General features: G+C 46.4%; 1 protein-coding gene across 6 annotated transcripts in view; it reads left to right on the forward strand.

Annotated features, from left to right (window-relative positions):
• The window catches only part of sdk2b (sidekick cell adhesion molecule 2b), a 1143109-nt gene that overhangs the window by 386506 nt on the left and 737761 nt on the right, over positions 1 to 18842 (forward strand). The window lies entirely within an intron of this gene.

Consider the following 18842-nt stretch of genomic DNA (forward strand, 5'->3'; position numbering starts at 1 on the left):
TGTCCCACCATAAAGCCTTTGCTCCCAATCTGCCCCAGCCAACTCATCCCTCATCCCATTGATGTCTCCTTTGTTTAAGCACAAGACACTGGTATTGGATTTTACCTTCTCACACTCCATCTGTATTTTAAATTCAACAATACTCTCTCTGATCGCTCCATCCGAAAGGATCCCTAACTATGAGATTATTGATTATTCCTATCTCATTACACAGGACCAGATCTAGAAGAGCTTGCCCTCTCATAGGTTCCATTACATACGGTTCGAGGAAACTATTACGAATACATTCTATCAGTGACCTATTCTCCTTACTATTACTAATTTCCACCAAATGGATTCAACCTTTTTCTCCATAGAACCTATATCATCTTTCACTACCACCTGATGTCATCCCTAATTATCAGTGCCACACCACCTTCCTTACCTTCCTGTCTGTCCTTCCGAATAGTCTGATACCCCTGGCTATTTAACTCCCAGTCGTGACCATCCTGCAACCATGGCTAGGATTCTCCACTACCCGGCGGGCGGAGGGTCCCGGCGGGACGGAGTGGCGTGAACCACTCCGGCGTCGGGCCGCCCCAAAGGTGCGGAATTCTCCGCACCTTTAGGGGCTAGGCCCACGCCGGAGTGGCTCCCCCTCCGCCGGCTGGCGCGAACGGCCTTTGGCGCCCCGCCAGGTGGGGTGGAAGAAAAAGAGTGCCCCCACGGCACAGGCCCGCCGGCCGGCCGATCGGTGGGCCCCGAGCGCGGGCCAGGCCACCGTGGGGGGAACCCCCCAGGACCCCGGCACCTGCCCACGCCGCCAATCCCGCTGGCACCAGACGTGCTTTGATTCCCGCCGGCGGGAACGGCCTGTCAGCGGCGGGACTTCGGCCCATCGCGGGCCGGGGTATCGCCGTGGGGGGCCCGCCGACTGGCGCGGCACGATTTCCACCCCCCCGGGGGGGTCGGAGAATTCCGCCCCATGTCTCTGAAATGGCACCGAAATTACACTCATTTGCGATGATTTGTGCCGTTAACTCATTTATCTTGTTTCGAATACTACGAGCATTAGGTAAAGTGCCGTTATGCTAGTTTTAATACCTTCTTTTTGAATCCTAACACTTCCATTGATAACATCTCCTGAGTTTTTCTTTCCTTTATCTTTATTCATAACTTTAGATGTAGTTGAACCCACCTTCCCATGTGCTAACCTGCTACTCTGCCTCCCATTAACCATTTTACTTCCAGTAGTGGAAGACTCTTCCTTCCCCTCCACTTGCTAGTTTAAAGTCCTTGAGACCACCCTATTTATCCTTTTTGCGAGAACACTCGTCCCAGATGGGCTCAGATAGACACCGTCCCAATGGTACAATGTTCCAATGGTGATGCCAATGCCCCATGAAATTAAACCCCTCCTTCCCGCACCACTCCTTTAGCCACGTATTTACTTCCCTCATTTTCTCATCCCTATGCCAATTCACATGTGGCTCGGGTAGTAATCCAGAGATTATGACCCTTGAGGACCAGTTTTTAAAATTTAGTTCCCAGTACCTGGTAATTCCCCAGCATGTCCTCTTTCCTAGACTTGCCTATGTTGTCTGTCCCAATGTTGACCACAACAACTGAATCCTCCCCCTCCCACTCCAATATCCTTTCAAGCTGGTTATTTTTATGCAAAACAATGTTTATTCTATGAACTCAAGTTAACCTTTTTAAAACAAACAGTGAATATCTTAGCAACCATTAATTCAAATACAACCCCAAAGACTGCAACACTAAGTAACCCTTTTAAGCCATTCTTTTAACATCCAAAAGACTTAACAAACCTCTAAACAGCAGCACATCAGAGTTTACATTCAATACTGAAAACATTTATAATTCTGAATTCACCAAATGATTAAGATAGTCTTTGGATGGCAGACATCAGATGCAGCTCACTGAAAAACACAGACATACTCATCCGACTCTAATAGGAGCAAAAAATCCCAGCATTAGACTTGAAGGAATACAGAAATCTGAGTATTACTTATAGGAAAGATGTGGCAAGAATATGCAAAGTATAGGAGCATGTATTTTACTGAGGATTATGGACATGTTTGAATAAGATCTACAGATGCACTGGCGGTAATTTTCCAGAATTCGCTGAACACTGGGGCAGTCCCAGAGGATTGGAAAACAGCAAATGTGACGCCACTGTTTAAAAAGGGAAGTAGACAAAAGATGGGGAATTATAGACCGGTTAGCTTAACCTCTGTCGTGGGGAAGATGTTTGAGTCTATTATCAAGAAAGAGATAGGAGGGCACCTCGATAGAAATTGTCCCATTGAACGGACGCAGCATGGATTCATGAAGGGCAGGTCATGCTTGACGAATCTCTTGGAATTCTATGAAGACATTTCGAGCAAGGTAGACAAAGGGGACCCAGTGGATGTGGTGTACCTCGATTTCCAAAAGGCCTTTGACAAGGTACCACACAAGAGGCTGCTGCATAAGATAAGGATGCATGGTGTTAAGGGTAGAGTACTAGCATGGATAGAGGATTGGTTGTCTAACAGGAAACAAAGAGTGGGAATAAATGAGTGCTATTCTGGCTGGCAATCAGTGACAAGTGGTGTGCCTCAGGAATCGGTGTTGGGACCACAATTATTTACAATTTATATAGACGATTTGTAGTTGGGAACTACGTGTAAGGTATCCAAGTTTGCAGATGACACGAAGGTGTGTGGCAGAACAAAGTGTACTGAGGACTGTAAAACCTTACAGAGGAACATTGACACATTGAGTGAGTGGGCAAAGGTCTGGCAGATGGAGTATAATGTCAATAAGTGTGAAGTTGTGCATTTTGGTAGGAGTAACAATAGAACGGATTATTACTTAAATGGTAAAAAGCTGCAGCATGCTGCTATGCAGAGGGAGCTGGGTGTACTTGTGCATGAGTCACAGAAGGTTGGTCTGCAGGTGCAACAAGTAATTAGGAAGGCAAATGGAATTTTGTCCTTCATTGCGAAGGGGATTAAGTTTAAAAGTAGAGGGGTAATGTTGCAGTTGTACAAGGTGCTGGTGAGGCCACACCTGGGGTACTGTGTGCAGGTTTGGTCTCCACACTTGAGAAAGGATGTGCTAGCACTAGAGGGGGTACAGAGGAGGTTCACTAGGCTGATTCCGGAGTTGAGAGGGTTATCGTATGAAGAGAGGCTGAGTAGATTGGGATTATATTCACTGGAATTCAGAAGGTTGAGGGGGGATCTAATAGAAACATAACATTTTGAAGGGAATGGATAAGATAGTAGAAAGGATGTTTCCACTGGTAGGCGAAAGTAGGACAAGAGAGCATAGCCTCAAGATTAGGGGGAGCAGATTTAGGACTGAATCAAGGAGGAACTTCTTCACTCAGAGGGTGGTTAAAGTATGGAATTCCCTACCGAAAGGAGTAGTAGACGCTACTTCATTGAATATATTTAAAGATAGGGTAGATGTTTTTTTGAAAAATAAAGGAATTACGGGATATGGCGAGAATGCGGGTAAGTGGTTCTGAGACCACGAAAAGATCAGCCATGATCTTATAGAATGGCGGAGCAGGCTCGAAGGGCCAGACGGTCTACTTCTGCTCCTAGTTCTTATGTTCTCATTCCACATCTGGCGATACAAAACGTCGAGGAGATTATTAATGTGGTTTCAGTTACGTTAAGAGTAATCTTCAGAAGTGATTGATCCATTTACTGTGAAATGAAACAAACACAGGTCATTTCCCATGCATATTTCAAGAAATCTTTCAATGGAATAATAATCCTTAGCTGCTGATAAAATTATCCCATGAATATTTTTCATTTGAGTGAGGATTGAAATGAAAATCGCTTATTGTCACGAGTAGGCTTCAAATGAAGTTACTGTGAAAAGCCCCTAATCGCCACATTCCGGCGCCTGTTCAGGGAGGCTGGTACGGGAATTGAACCGTACTGCTGGCCTGCCTTGGTCTGCTTTAAAAGCCAGCGATTTAGCCCAGTGTGCTAAACCAGTTTGCACTTCCAAACAGGATGACTTCATATTGCCTAAATTCTATGATATTGCAGGATTCCACTATCAGCAAAAGTTAACGGTGTTGGCTTTCTCTGAGCTTTAGCACATCAGAATATTTTGTTCCTGCCCCTCTTGCTACTTCCAGTCACAGTGTTTACTTCGTCTGATATGGGCCATTTAACGCAACCTGTTAAAAAAGTGTGCATTGCATGTTCCTGATGGCTGGCTCAGTACTGTTCTCAGTAAAGCATGCTGAATGTATTAGAATACGCTCTCTGTGATATTTGCATTTTCTTTCCCAAATTAGATCATGATTCTTCATTGTTTTGGAATTATTTTCAGATTCATTTTCAGTTTTTTGTCAGCTGTTAGAAATGGGAGTTTGCATTGGCTCTGGTTTTGTGCACACTGCGAACCAATTTGCATTCCAAAATGTTACATCTTTTGTGCTGGTTTTTGGATGTGAGACCACATACAAATTGTTGTGGAGTTGATACTATCTCTGATTTGTATGCAGTCTGACAGATACCTCGCAGAACCATAAAAGCAACCACTCTTCCTGACAGAGTGAGATGGAAACAGTTTGTCTACAGCTTGTCATAAGTGCCAATAAAACCTAGCCTTTTGACATTGATTTTTTATGTGCCAACAGCACCCAATTCGCTTTCTGGAGTCAGAATTGATGCCTTTGTTTAGTATAAAACAAACACTGAGAACAAGGGGTGCTAAGCTGCCCTCATATACAGTGGGAAGATGCGCAATCCCTTGTTGCTCAAATGATTGACTTTGTACCATTGGAATTGAATGTTCTGCAATCATCAGTTGTTTGATCCCTTCTGCATTGGTCTCAGTCTTTGTTGGCTTCAACTACTGAGTTTCAACAGCAATGCAGAGTGATTGACAAGTGAGATTTCATCAGCGTGAGATAATTCAGTGAAAATATCATTATGTTGCCCAGTCTATACCTTTGGTTGTCATGGCAGAATTTCCAGCTGTGTTTCTTTCTGCGTATCTGTAAAGTGCTAAACATTTAGAAACGACATGCCTGTACTGTTTAAAACCTTCCAGTGCTATGTAGTACTAACCTTTGGGTCGATTGCCCATGACTTTGCATACGAGGACTCAAATAAAGTGGAGTCTCCAAGAGAGTCAATGTTAGAGGGAAAGGACAATTGAACCAGATACGCAGACCGAGTTCAATGTGCACTTTAGTCACATATTTTGTTTATGTGCAATACTTTGGTTTTACAATGTTATTTGTAATTTAAACTTTGGACAATGTTAGAAGTAGAGTTGGTTGAAGCACAAGAGTTGTAAGGAAAGTTGAAATTGCAATGTGATGAGCTTACATGGACAGTTTCATTCAGCTGCCTTCACGTAGAAAAATGTCCCCAGGCTTCAAGGAAGAACAAAAATGGTCATTGAGCCAAAGCAGGATATCTTCGGGAGGCTAAAAGCCATCAAGTTGAATAGGTGGGTTTTAAGGAGTGTCTTGAAAGTAAGCTCTTTGAAGATTTAGCGATAGGTAATGGATGAGTAGGACTAGTGCAAGATAGAAAATGGACAGCAGAGTTTTGGATGAACTGAAGGCCATTGAGGGTAGCTGATGGGAGTTTCCAGGACTGGACAGCATTGGAATAGTTGAGTCTGAAGTTGACAATAGCATGGATAATGGTTAAGGAGAAACAAAGCTAGACTGTACTGACCCGTGACTTCCTGCCTTCCCAGTTCCGATTAGGGGACTATCCCAAAGAGGCATTGGGAATCCCTCTCCGAAATTTCCAGGTAAGGGTTTATGCAACAATCGTCCAGATGGGCTAACAATTGCGCTGCACTGGGGGCCATCCAACAAAGCCAGCGTCCCAGGTTCGAATCCGGCTTGGGTCACTGTCTGTTCAGAGTCTGCACGTTCTCCCTGTGTCTGAGTGGGTTTCCTCCGGGTGCTCCAGTTTCCTTCCACAGTCCAAAGACGTGCGGGTTAGGTGGATGGGCCATGCTAAATTGCACTCCGTGTCCAACAAAAAAGGTCAAGTGGGGGTTACGGGGATAGGGTGGATACGTGGGCTTAAGTAGGGTGCTCTTTGTAAGGGCCGGTGCAGACTCGATGGGCCGAATGGCCTCCTTTTGCACTGTAAATTCTAAAAACAAAGCAATTTAAATCGCTTATTTAAGCATAACAATTTTAAACACCCAGACCGAGCCTCGCTTGGGACACCTTGACACACTCCCGCTGCTCAAGTTATTCCCAACCCCCTGACTCCCAACCACAAAGGATTCCCCTGCCCCCCCCCCCGCCATGACTTCAGATTATACTGATAAAGGGCAACATACAAATTAGGAAAAGCTGGAATCAGTAATGCTGAGGGAGCTTGAGATGTAACAATAGGGATTGAGTAGTCTCTGCCTGCGATTCGCTAGACGTACATAGGAATGTATAATTGACCACTTGAGATGAAACGCAGATAAACCTTTTGGGCGCGATTCTCTCAGCCCCGCGCCAGGCCAGAGAATTGGCGCAACCGCGCCACGCCGGCGCGCAATTCTCCGAGGCGCGGAGAGTCGGCGGCATTTGCGCCGGCACGTTTTGCGCGGCGCCAGTTGCGGGCCGCTGTACAAGGCCAGGCCGCCAATTCTCTCCGGCTCCGTCCCCGGGGGGGGGGGGGCTCCGATGGAGTCTGGCCTGCGATCGGGGCCCACCGATCAGCGGGCCAGCCTCTTCCCCCCCCCCCCCCCCCCACCCCCACCCCCCACTCCCCTGGCCTACTTTGTTGCGCGTCCGGCCCTAGAACCCCCACGCCATGTTGCGTCGGGGCCGGCGTGTTCTGTAAAGCCACCGCGCATGCGCGGGTTGGCACCGCCCCAGTGTACGCCAGGACGTGAGGCTGGAGCGGCGTGAACCACTCCTGCGCTGTGCTGGCCCCCTGTGGGGGCCACAATCGCTAGTGCCTGCGCCCGTTTCACGCCGTCGTGAAACGCAACGGCGATCACGACGGCGCGGACACCCTGTCCCGTGATCGGAGAATCACGCCCTTTGTTTTCTCTGTTGGACTGCAATAGATTTGCTTTGCTTGGTTAAATTTATAGCCACATTTTTGTTTGAATTGTTTTTCGGGGGAGTGAAGAGCTAACTGTTGTGTTGCTTTTATTTATTTCCTCAATTCAACATTTTCTAAAGTGGACTGTGTAGACAGGAAGTGATAGTGGGTTCTTTTTCATTTTTTTGTTGATTCAGATAGCCACATGGAGGATTGGTGAACTGGCCTTAAATCAATAAAATATAATCCATGGAGCTAAGCTCCCTTGAAGTTGCTCAGCAACATCATCCTGATCTCCCTGACACCTTTTGCTTTTCCTTCCAAGTTAAGTGAGCAGTGAAGGAACTCTGTCATACATTTTTGCATCGTCAATCACTTGTTAAGCTCCAGTCACTGCAGTGAAAGGCTAGAAGGAAAATACTTTTGTAGCTGAACAGCATGATTTAAGACAAGCTTCCCGTACCAGCCTTCCTGAAGAGGCGCCGGAATGTGGCGACTAGGGGCTTTTCACAGTAACTTCATTTGAAGCCTACTTGTGACAATAAGCGATTTTCATTTAATTTTCATTTCCCAACCAGAAATGTATAATTCACTGCAAAGAAAACCGTTTGTTTGCGACAACTACAACTTGCATTTATATCGCCCCTTTAATGTAGCAGAACATCCCAAGGTGCTTTTCAGGAGCGTTATCAAATAAAATTTGACACATTCACAAAAGGAAAAATTAGGGTAGGCAAGGTAGGTTTTATGAAGCATCTGAAGAGGAAAGAGAAGTACAGAGGTTTAGGGTGAGACTTCTTGAGCCTGGGGACAAAACATTTGAAGGCATAGTCACTGTCATAATATGCACACAATTATATGATGGCGCACAGACAGGCATTTTGACACACAGGATGACCAATGAACACACAGAATACAGCAGCCAATCACCAGACAGGACACGACCACTATAAAGCCAGAGGGCACTAGTTTTCCCACTCTCTCAGGATCCAGCCTCTGAGACAGTCAGAGCCCTTGAGCAGCAACTAGAACACACACCATGTGGTAGTAAGACAGTCTGGTCAGGTTAGCCTCAGGTCTCCAGTCAACTCAGCATAGTGTCAACCCACAGTCAAAGTATGTGTGATAATTAAGAGTTCAATAAAATAGAGTTGCATTTCTTTAAGTGTTGGAAGCCTGTCTCTCTCACTGCTGCAGTAACCGCAGTCCTCGCAGACCCAGCTTACCCAACACATCAGTCACCAATGATGGAGTGATTAAAATTGGGGATTCTCAAGAAGCCAGAATCTGAGGAATGCAAGCTGGAGGAGGTTCATGTTATCCTCAGGCTGCTGTTGAGTAAAGAGTCAAGAGTTCTGTTCCTTTTCCATAACACTGTTATTTTACTCTTTGAACACACTCAGCACCAAACTCTATCATCACATCACATGCCCCCAAGGCCACCTGTGGCCTCTTTACATATCAGTGCTAATTATTGGATCATTGGGACATCTAATTGGAATGTTTCTTAAAGCATTCCTGAACAGTTCAGAGAGATCGGCGATTGGAGTGTCATGTATGGATTTGAAGACAAAGATGAGAATTTTAAAATTGTGGTATTATTCAACTGGCAGCCAATGTAGGTGAACAGGGCTAGATGCAAATTAGGATTTGGGAATCGGAGCTTTGGATGGGTTTACGTTTATTGAGGACGATGTTACGATCCCAGTTGGTGTTAGGACTGGATGGGAAGATTCCAGAATGGAACCCTGGTTCAAAAGGTCGCAGCTTTTACCTTTTCTTTTGGAAAACGTGGAGGAACAGGGCACAGAACTGCTCATTAGTTTTTTAAAATATATTTTTATTCAAACAAGACTTTCACTGTAACTATCAAAACAACCACAAAACAGCAAATCCCAACCCCGTACTATACCAAACATACACCCACCCAATTCCCCTGTCCCCTCCCCCTCACCTCTCCATATGGAAAATGGAACCTTGATAAAAAGACAGCCGCCACCCTCCAATGGCTGATGATAATTAGTTCCCTGAAAAGGGAGATGAAGGGCTGCCACCTCTAGTAGAACTCTTCCACCGACCCCCTCATGGTGTCCTAGACCTTCTCAATGTGCAAAAATTCAATCAGGTCCCTTAACCAGGCCGAAGCCTTAGGCAGCAATGTGGACCAGCACCCAAGCAGAACTTGCCTCCAGGCTATTAGCTGGGCAGGCGAAGGCTAGGACATCTGTCCTCATCCTCGTCTGCAGCACTGGCAAGTTTGAAACGCCAAAAATGGCCACGAATGGGCACGTCTCCGGCTGAACGCCCCAAATTCCTGACATTGTATTAAAAAAGGAGATCCAGAAACTAACACGCTTGTTAACAAAATATGTGCATGTGATTCACTGGACCCCCAGAGCACCACTCACACCTACCCTCCACCCTGGAGAAGAACCCACTCATATGTGCTCTAGTTGGGTGCGCTCTGTACAACATCTTGAACTGGATCAGGCTTAACTTCGCACATGAGGATGTGAAGTTGACCCTGTGAAGAGCCTCATTAACACTCCCCCCTCAAAGGCCAAACCCAGCTCACCCTATCACGCCCTCTTTATTTCCTCCAACAAGGCCTGGTCCGTCACCAACACCTGTCCATAGATATTCACAATCTTATCCTCCCCTAACTCGGCCAAGGATAGGTCCTTGTCCATAAGCGAAGGCGACGGTACCGGGGGAAATTAAGGAAGTTCCTTGCATAAAGAATCGCGCACCTGAAAGTACCTGAATACATTCTTTCTTGGGAGCTGGAAAGTCTCCTGCAACCCGTCTCGGCCGAAGAACCTACCTTCCAGAAACATGTCCCTAAATCTCTTCAAACCTCCCTCTTCCATGCTCTAAATGATTAATCTAATCCAGACAGCACAAACCTATGGTTCCTGCAAATCGGACTCATCAATGACATGGAACCCAGTTTAAAGTGATGCCTGAATGAGTCCAAATCCTCAAGGACAGCAGAAGGTTATCCCACTTCTGTAAGTCGCACCTCACTGCACTCACCTAACTTGTATAGTTTAACCGACGAAGCATGGGCCAATCAGGGGTCACCCAGATACTGGAAGCTACCTCTGGCAAAACAAAAAAGCAATACCCCAGATTGGCCCTCCTCTCCGGAGGATTAACCGTAAAATATTCACTCTTCTTCAGGTTCAATTTATATCCCGAAAAGGAGGCAAAGTTCCTCAGTAGCTTTGTTATTTTCTCCACAGAGAAAACTGGTTCAGTAACATACAAGAGCAGCTCATCAGCATATAAACACACCCTGGCGGGATTCTCCAATAATGGGGCTATGTCCCCACGCCGGCGTGAAAAGCAGCGCCAGCCACTCCGGCGTCAACGGTCCCCGATAATGGGGAATACTCCCCTTCCTAGGGGGCTAGGTCGGTGCCGGAGTGGTCCCCGCAGCTCCAGCCGGCAAGGAACGGACGGCGCGAGTTCACGCATGACCGGAAAGGCCGGTGTGATTCCGTGCATGCGCGTTATGGCCGGCGTGCTTCCACGCATGAACGGGATTTCCCTTCTCCGCGCTGGCCCCCGGGCAATATGGCGGAGCCCCACAGGGGCCCGGCGCAGAGGAACATAGGCCCCCATGGAACCAGCCCGCCTGCCGATCGGTAGGCCCTGATCGCGGGCCAGGCCACCGTGGGGGTCCCTTCCCCGGGGTTGTATACCCCCCCTCCAAGACGGCCCCCGCAGACACACCTTCCAGGTCCCGCCTTGTGGGACCTGAGTAACCCATGCCGGCGGGATTCGGCCGAACCCAGCGGCCACTCGGCCTGTCAGGGCCCGGAGAATCGCCGGGGGGGGGGGGGGGGGCGTGCTGCATTCAACGGCTCCCGACCAGTGCGGCGGGAATCCTGCGGGCGCCCAAGAATCGGCGGGGGAGAATCGGGAAGCCGGCGGCAGGGCTGCGATTCTCGCGTGCCCCCCGGGAATTCCCCGACCCGGCGCAGTGTTGGGGAATCCCAGCCCCTATGTTCCATCCCCACACCCCATCACTTCTTCTGCCCCTCTATCCACCCAAAAACCTCAGTGCTATAACCAAAGATTCTATCTTTATAGCAAATAGGAGTGGTGACAGTGGACTTCCCTGCCTTGTACCCCTATTCAATAGGAAATACCCAAGCTCGTTACATTACTGCATAGGAGGCTCTATACAATAGCTAAACCCATAAGATTGTTCTTATGAGTAGACTGGGACTGTACTCGTTGGAATTTAGAAGGATGAGGGGGGATCTTATAGAAACATATAAAATTATGAAGGGAATAGATAGGATTGATGCGGGCAGGTTGTTTGCACTGGCGGGTGAAAGCAGAACTGGGGGCATAGCCTCAAAATAAGGGGAAGTAGATTTAGGACTGAGTTTAGGAGGAACTTCTTCACCCAAAGGGTTGTGAATCTATGGAATTCCTTGCCCAGTGAAGCAGTTGAGGGTCCTTCATTAAATGTTTTTAAGGTTAAAGATAGATCGTTTTTTGAAGAATAAAGGGATTGAGGGTTATGGTGTTCGGGCCGGAAAGTGGAGCTGAGTCCACAAAAGATCAGCCATGATCTCATTGAATGGTGGAGCAGGCTCGAGGGGCCAGATGGCCTACTCCTGCTCCTAGTTCTTATGTTCTTATGAACTTCTGCCCAGAGCCAAATCTCCCAAGCACCTTGAAAATGTACTCCCTCTCTTCCCTGTCGAACATTTTCTCAGCATCCATAGATAGAATCACCTCTGGTTCAGGGGCTGAAGAGATGGAGAGGACCAAATTCGGCACGCGTCGTATATTCGCCGATAACCGCCGCCCCTGATCAAAGCCTGTCTGGTTTCCTCCAATTACTTCTGGGACACAGGCTTCCAAACGAAGCGCCTGCACCTTGGCCAGGAGCTTGGCATTCATGTTCGAAAGAGAGATGGGTCTATATGATCCACATTCAATGGGGTCCTTATCCTTTATCAAGATGATTGAGATAGTGACCTGCAAAAGCATGTCAGCCAATGAATCATTGCACACAGCTACTATCAGTGGCACCAACTGGCCCACAAAACTCTTATAAAAGTCAATGGGAAACCTGTTTGCAGCAGGCCAATGCCCTTTAGTACATCCTCAGAGCATAACAGAGTCTCCAAGTCATCCCTCCATTCTCCCCCACCACCAGGGAAGCACAATCCATCTGGAAACATGTCACCCCACTCCCCGGGGGTCTGACCTATAGAGATCCCTGCATAAAACCTCGACCGCTGCAGACACCAATCTGCCGCCCGAGTCCCGAATCTGTACCATCTCCCAGGAAGTTGTCTGCTGCCTCAGCTGGTGAGCCAAAAGATGGCCTGCCTTCTCCCATACTCATAAACCACCCCTCTCAAGCGCCCCAGCTGGCCCACCGCCTTCCCTGTGGACACCAGATCAAACTGCATTTGCAGCTGCTTCCTATTTGCCAGCACCTCCGGAGAAGGACCCTCCGAATAGTGGCGATCCGTCTCCAAGATCGTACCCACTAGTCACTGCCGTTCCACCATCACCGTCCTATATAAATGTGCCTTGTAGGAGATTACCTCTCCCCTTACAACCGGCTTAGGGGCTTCCCACAATGTGGAGGGTAAAACCAAATTGTTCCTGTTGAACCTAATATATTCCTTGATGGTCGCAGACACATGGTCACAAAACCCGTTCTCCATGAGCAACGCCACATTTAACCTCCACGACGGGCAATGAATGGTGTCCATCTCCAGCACCAGGTCCACAAAGTGTGGAGCATGGTCAAAAGTTACTGTTGGTGATTCTACCCTTTTAGCTCATGGGAGCAGGGACCTACCCAGTAAAAATAAGTCAATCTTAGAGTAGACCTTATGCACATGGGAACAGAACAAGAATTCCTTATCACTTGGATGCAGAAATCTCCATGGGTCTGCCCCGCCCTCCCTCAACTGCTCTCTCAAGGCCAGAAACGCCTTTGCCATTCTTGATACAGCCAACTGGGCAATGACATTTTACTTCTCCCATCTTGTTCACTTTTTATGTTGCAACCCTTTCTCAGAACAATAGATGCACAGTTTGAACTGACCAAACCCCCATGCATACAAACACCTTTGTCTAGCATGAATCGAACGAGAGATTTACTCCGCTTACACAAAACAACTAAATTAAACCTACCTAAATATAGACGTTATTTCTAACATTTAGCAATGCAAATAGAATAGGATAGAATACCTACAGTGCAGAAGGAGGCCATTCAGCCCATCGAGTCTGCACCGACCCTCCGAAAGGGCACCCTAACCTCGGCCCACTCCCCGTCCTATCCCCGTAACCCCACCTAACATTTGGACACCAAGTGGAAATTTAACATGGCCAATCCACCTAACCTGCACATCTTTGGACTGTGGGAGGAAATCGGAGCACCCGGGGGAAACCCACCCAGATACGGGGAGCAAATGGAAACCCACACAGACATCACCCAAGGCTGGAATTGAACACGGGTCCCAGGCCCGATGAGGCAGCAGTGCTAACCACTGTGCCATTGTATTCCCTCTCAATTAATATAGCTCATCTAAAATTACCTCTGCTTTCCTCACAGTGGAAGGTGGGTTCCCAGCTGGGAGAACATTGGAATAGTTAAGTGCAAAGGTAAGAAATGTATGGTTATGTCCTTGGAAAAGTTGAGCTAAGGCAGGGGTGGAGTCAAGTGATTATGGAGACGGAAGTAGGCAGTCTTGGAATTCATATGCGGTCGGAATCTCATATCGGTGTCAAGTATGACATGAAGGTTGTGAACAATCTGTTTCAGCCTCAGGAAGTTTCGCTGGAGAGAAATGGCGAGCAAGTGGTGTTTGTGATGGGAATCAAGAACATTGGCTTTGGTCTTCCCAATATTTTGTTGCTGGAATTTTCTACAATTCAAATACTGGATGTCAAGCGAGCAATGTGACAAATTAGACATTGGAGGGGTCGAAAGAGGTAGTGGTGAGTGCGTGTCATCAGCATACACATAGAAACCGACATGTTTTCGGGTGGTGCCGTCAATGTGCAGAATGTAGATGAGAAATAGAAGGTGGCAAAGAAAGATCCTTGTGTCACCACAGGTAGCATTGGTTGAACAGAAACTGCTGCTGGTTATTCTTTTGACTACAACTGATTAAATGACAATAGAACTAGGTGGGGGCACTCCAGCCAGTTGGACTACAGAGCAGAGGATTTAGGTGGGGATAGTGTGATATATGCGATTAGTGTTTGCAAGCGTACAATTCCGATTACCTCACAGTTGAAAGTTTCCTTTGCCAGCAGTTGGTGTCTTCACTTTAATTCTCAATGATCTTTTGAGGTTTTGTTTTGGAGAGGTGTTTAATCCATACATGGAATAATGTGACAATGGAAAACAAAATAATATAAGCAGAGATCTATCTTTGAGAAGTACTTAACTGTATAAGTTTTGTAATTTTTGCGCACTCATGCAATCAACAACATTTAGAGGTCTTCAGGATTAAGATCAGATACTGCTGTCAATATGGAGTGCACACTAGAGCGTGTAGTATCAAAGCTGTGGAGATTGGATATTAATGCTTATAATATCTAACCAGTGCTTCACAGCATGTGCAATGGGCTGCATTCTCTGCAGCCCTGCACCGAAATCGCGTTTGGCGCGGGGACGGAGAATCCAATTTCACTCCGAAATTGGGTCTGGCGCCGGTCCAGCGATTATCCGGAACCCAAGAATCGGCGTGACCGTGGAGTGCGCCACGTGGCTGGGGGCTCATTGACAGAGGCCCGCCCAGCAATCATCCGCTCCCGACCGGCCATGTTCCCGACGGCGTGGAACTAATCACCTATTGCCAGTCGGGATACTGGCGTGGCGGCTGCGGCTGCGGACTCAGTCCCTGGTTGGGGGGCGCGTGGGGGGGGGCCTTACAGGCGCCCGAGAAGTGCTCCTGCGCAGTCAGATGCTCGGGAGCATGGCCGATCGGGGGGTCTAATTTTTGCATCTGGCACCGCGGTCCGAGTCCGCCATGGAGCTCGGCGCGGCCGCCGCTGTGCGCATGCGCGGACTCCAAACCAGAAGTGTGGGGCCCCGTATCCACAGCTAAAGCTGCGAGATTCACTCTGGGTCCCTGCTAGCCCCCTGCAGGGCATTGAATTAGCTGTACTTTTTTTTTACAGGAATCTCTGGAGTAAAACCCCAGCATTTTCACACCGGTTTGGTGACATAGTCCCATTTTGGGAGAATCCAGCCCAATGTCTATTCCAGTATAGATTGAGTATTGGTGTGTGAAATATTTATTTTAACCTAGGTTATATTTCATGTAATATGAATACCAACACAGGATGTACAGGTTAGATATTGGTTTGTGTGCCATTGTGACATTACAAGCCTTTGTCTCATTATGTAACTGGCATCACCGTTAACATCAGTACAAATTTACAGAATGCCAGCATAGTAAATGTTTATTAACTGTTTATCTTTATACCTGCAAATTCCCTATTTAAAACCCAGTTGGTTGGAGTTATTTAGTGTCATTTTTGAACTGTACAGGTACAAGGCTTTGAAAATGAGATTGGTTGCAAGCTGCATAATTTTATTATAGGAATAAGGAGTAAAGTAATATATCATGATTACTGTTCATTTTCAATAATATGTATTATTGCAATGTTGAATCACAGTGGTTAAAATAATAGTTTGTATTTTCACAACAAACTGCATTATAAAGTATAAAGAAAACACGGAAAAGAGTTTCTATTTCCTGAGGAGATTTTCACAGTAACGTCATTGCAGTGTTAATGTAAGCCTCTTGTGACAATAATAATAAAGATTATTACTCGTTGGACTACATTGTCTGCCAACAGCTGTATGGTTGTGGACAACATCAGGCAACAACTTCAAATGCAAATTAAATTAAATGGTTGCTTTTTGATTGGTATTTCACTCATTGAATAATCTAGTGACAGTGTGATGTTTTATGACAGGAAATATGACTGAAGATTGCCTTCAAAAGAAAACACATCTCTTGTGTATTTTGACATTGCTTGGGGAGACAATTCATTGCTCTGCAAAGATTTCCATATTGATTGCAGTCCAGCTCCCATGAGTTAAATGGGAGTGTTTCAGCTAACAACTAATCTCTGAGAAAAGGGCTTTCATCATTTTTTTCCTGGGCTGGATATGAACCTCTGGTCCATGGATCAAAGGATGAGGGCTGAATCAAAAGTGGCTAAAATGTTGCGTGCAGATTCTGAAAGTCTAAATACATTCCCATAAAAAAAACTCAGTTCAGATATGACAGCCTTCAAAAAACGGTGCATGACAGTCCAGGATACAAAGATCCATTTACTGTGCCCATCTTTACTTTGAAACCTCATATCATGGCTATAACGGAGACTTTTTTCCAGTAATATTCAGGATGGAAATTAGACCCATCGAGTCTGCACCGACCCTCTGAAAGAGCACCCTACCTCCGCTCTACCCCCATTACCCCACCTAACCGGCACACTTTGGACACTAAGGGGCAATTTAGTATAGCTGATCCACCTAACCGGCACATCTTTGGACTGTGGGAGGAAACTGGAGCAGCCGGAGGAAACCCACATAGACACGGGGACAAAGTGTAAACTCCACACAGACAGACAGCCACCCAAGGCCGGAATTGAACCCAAGTCCTTGGCGCTGTGAGGCAGCAGTGCTAACCACTGTCACTATTCCGCCCCCTTCAAAACAGCGGAAAACACGCTGAAATCAGAAGAAAGTTCTCAAATAGAATCTTCCTTGCTCTTTCTCCCAGTTTTTATTACTTTTCTCCATCTTTCCATGGATCTTGTTCTACCTTGATTCCCGTCCACACTATATTTCAGTCTTGGCCAAAAAGGTGGGCAGAAAACTAATTCTCAGGTCTCTACCAATGGAAATAGCTGATCTTCATGAGCAGCATGAGTATCTTGTCGCAGCTGAACGTCAGTCTTCCATTTATAGTGTGACATGAGCAAAAAGGCGCCTTTGTGAATTTTCTACATTAAGAAGACAGACCCATTAGACTGGAATTATTTTTTCTCTTTTAACCTTGCTCCTGAAATGGACTGTGTTAGAAAGCTGTTAATTGACATTCACTGGTGCTGTTGATGGCAATTATATACTGGAGAACTCGATAGAGTGTTCAACATGAACTCAACATGAGCATAAACCATAAATCTGGCAAACATGGAGCAGATTATTACACCTCGATGACTGAATATAGGACTGACACAAGTCAGTGTCTTTCCAGCACAATTTTTGGTGAGCTATTGTAATTCTATGATATTCCATTGAGTCAGTCAAGGGAAGGAAATTTGCTTTTAAGTGGATAACTTTGTAATTACCATCCAGATGTGAACTTTTGCCGAAGGAGAAGACGTGCTTGGTAAAGATTTGAAAATAATTGAGGATTACATTATGAGTTGTGTTAACTTTGTCCGCAGCCTCAGAAAACACTTCAATCTGCATTTCATTGGCACACAAAAAAGTAGGTGTGTACTCCAATCTGTGGTCCTAACTTTGGTGCATCTAATCCACAAATTGGCAGGGACCAGGGGGGAAGCAGATGCTTAGATCCTTAGCCAACCAGCTTGGTCCTTGTTTTATTAGTAACTGCATCAACGAGGGCAGGAAGTGCAGCTAAAAATCTTGCGGATGGTTAACTGAACTCTCCTATGAGAGTCTACATGGGAATGCTGAATATGTCACTGACTAGCTCCTTATTTTCACACCAATCTTGCCACCACCTTCAGACGAGAAGTAGAAATAATCCGAGAACACATGAAGAACCTCAGGGCGGACTCATAACTGTCCTTTACTGAAGATCTCAAGGAGCTCCCGAGATGGTGCGTTAAGTCTTGGAACTCCTTCTTGCTTTGTAGAATATCTCTGTACCTGTGAATTCTCACCTGTGAATTCTCACCTGAAGAGAGGGATGTGGAAAGCCAATGGAGTCAAGAATCGGAATTTGCTGACAGACCCAACCGATCAACCACCTGACCTCACCATTGTGAACAGCATTCAAACTTCATTTGGGTGCCATAATCACCTATTACATCATCTTTCACCCTGCATCCAACCACCTTGGCCCTCACTTTCTCAGCAGCTGCAGAAGAATGGGCAGGAAGTGCACATACAATTCCTGCAGGCGGGTTAATAGCTTGTCGTGTGAGTGCGGACCTTGTGAAATAGTGCTCTTTAAGATCATTCTCTGGAATAATAATTTCAGCTCCTTCCAGATCCCTTGGAGTTATAAAATGGATGGTAAACTTGGACAATGATATTTAATGTTGTGGTTTTAATTCAAAATAGGAAGAACCAGCTGTTCCCACAGTTTTGCTTTTTCGATCTGGCATTTGCACAGAAAAGGGGAATCCATTCTGTGGGATAGTGTGGGATGAGCACTGTAACACTCTACAAATGTATTACAAATGAACATGTAAACATACGATTTAGGAGCAGATAAAAAAGAATCATGCTGATCTGAATGTAACCTCACCTCCACATTCTATCTATCCCATGTTGGGTTACATAGGCGGTGATTTTCAACCCGTGTTTGCCATCAGAGAGAACGGTGGCGCGGGCGGAAAACCTGGAGCGAATCGGAAACCGCCATTCTTACCAGAGAGATTGTGTGTCCCAATTATCCACACCCCTCGCTGGTGACGCCGCCAAATTGATCCTCCCCTCACTGAATAATTGCTTGTCGGTGAAGCTTCAAGCAGGTTTTAGTCAGACTAGATTCATTCAAGGGGATCCCTCCAGGTAGGTATAGCCCCCAGGGAGAGAGG

This window comes from Scyliorhinus canicula, chromosome 18, assembly GCF_902713615.1.
Source record: "Scyliorhinus canicula chromosome 18, sScyCan1.1, whole genome shotgun sequence".
Classification (NCBI taxonomy): Eukaryota; Metazoa; Chordata; class Chondrichthyes; order Carcharhiniformes; family Scyliorhinidae; genus Scyliorhinus; species Scyliorhinus canicula.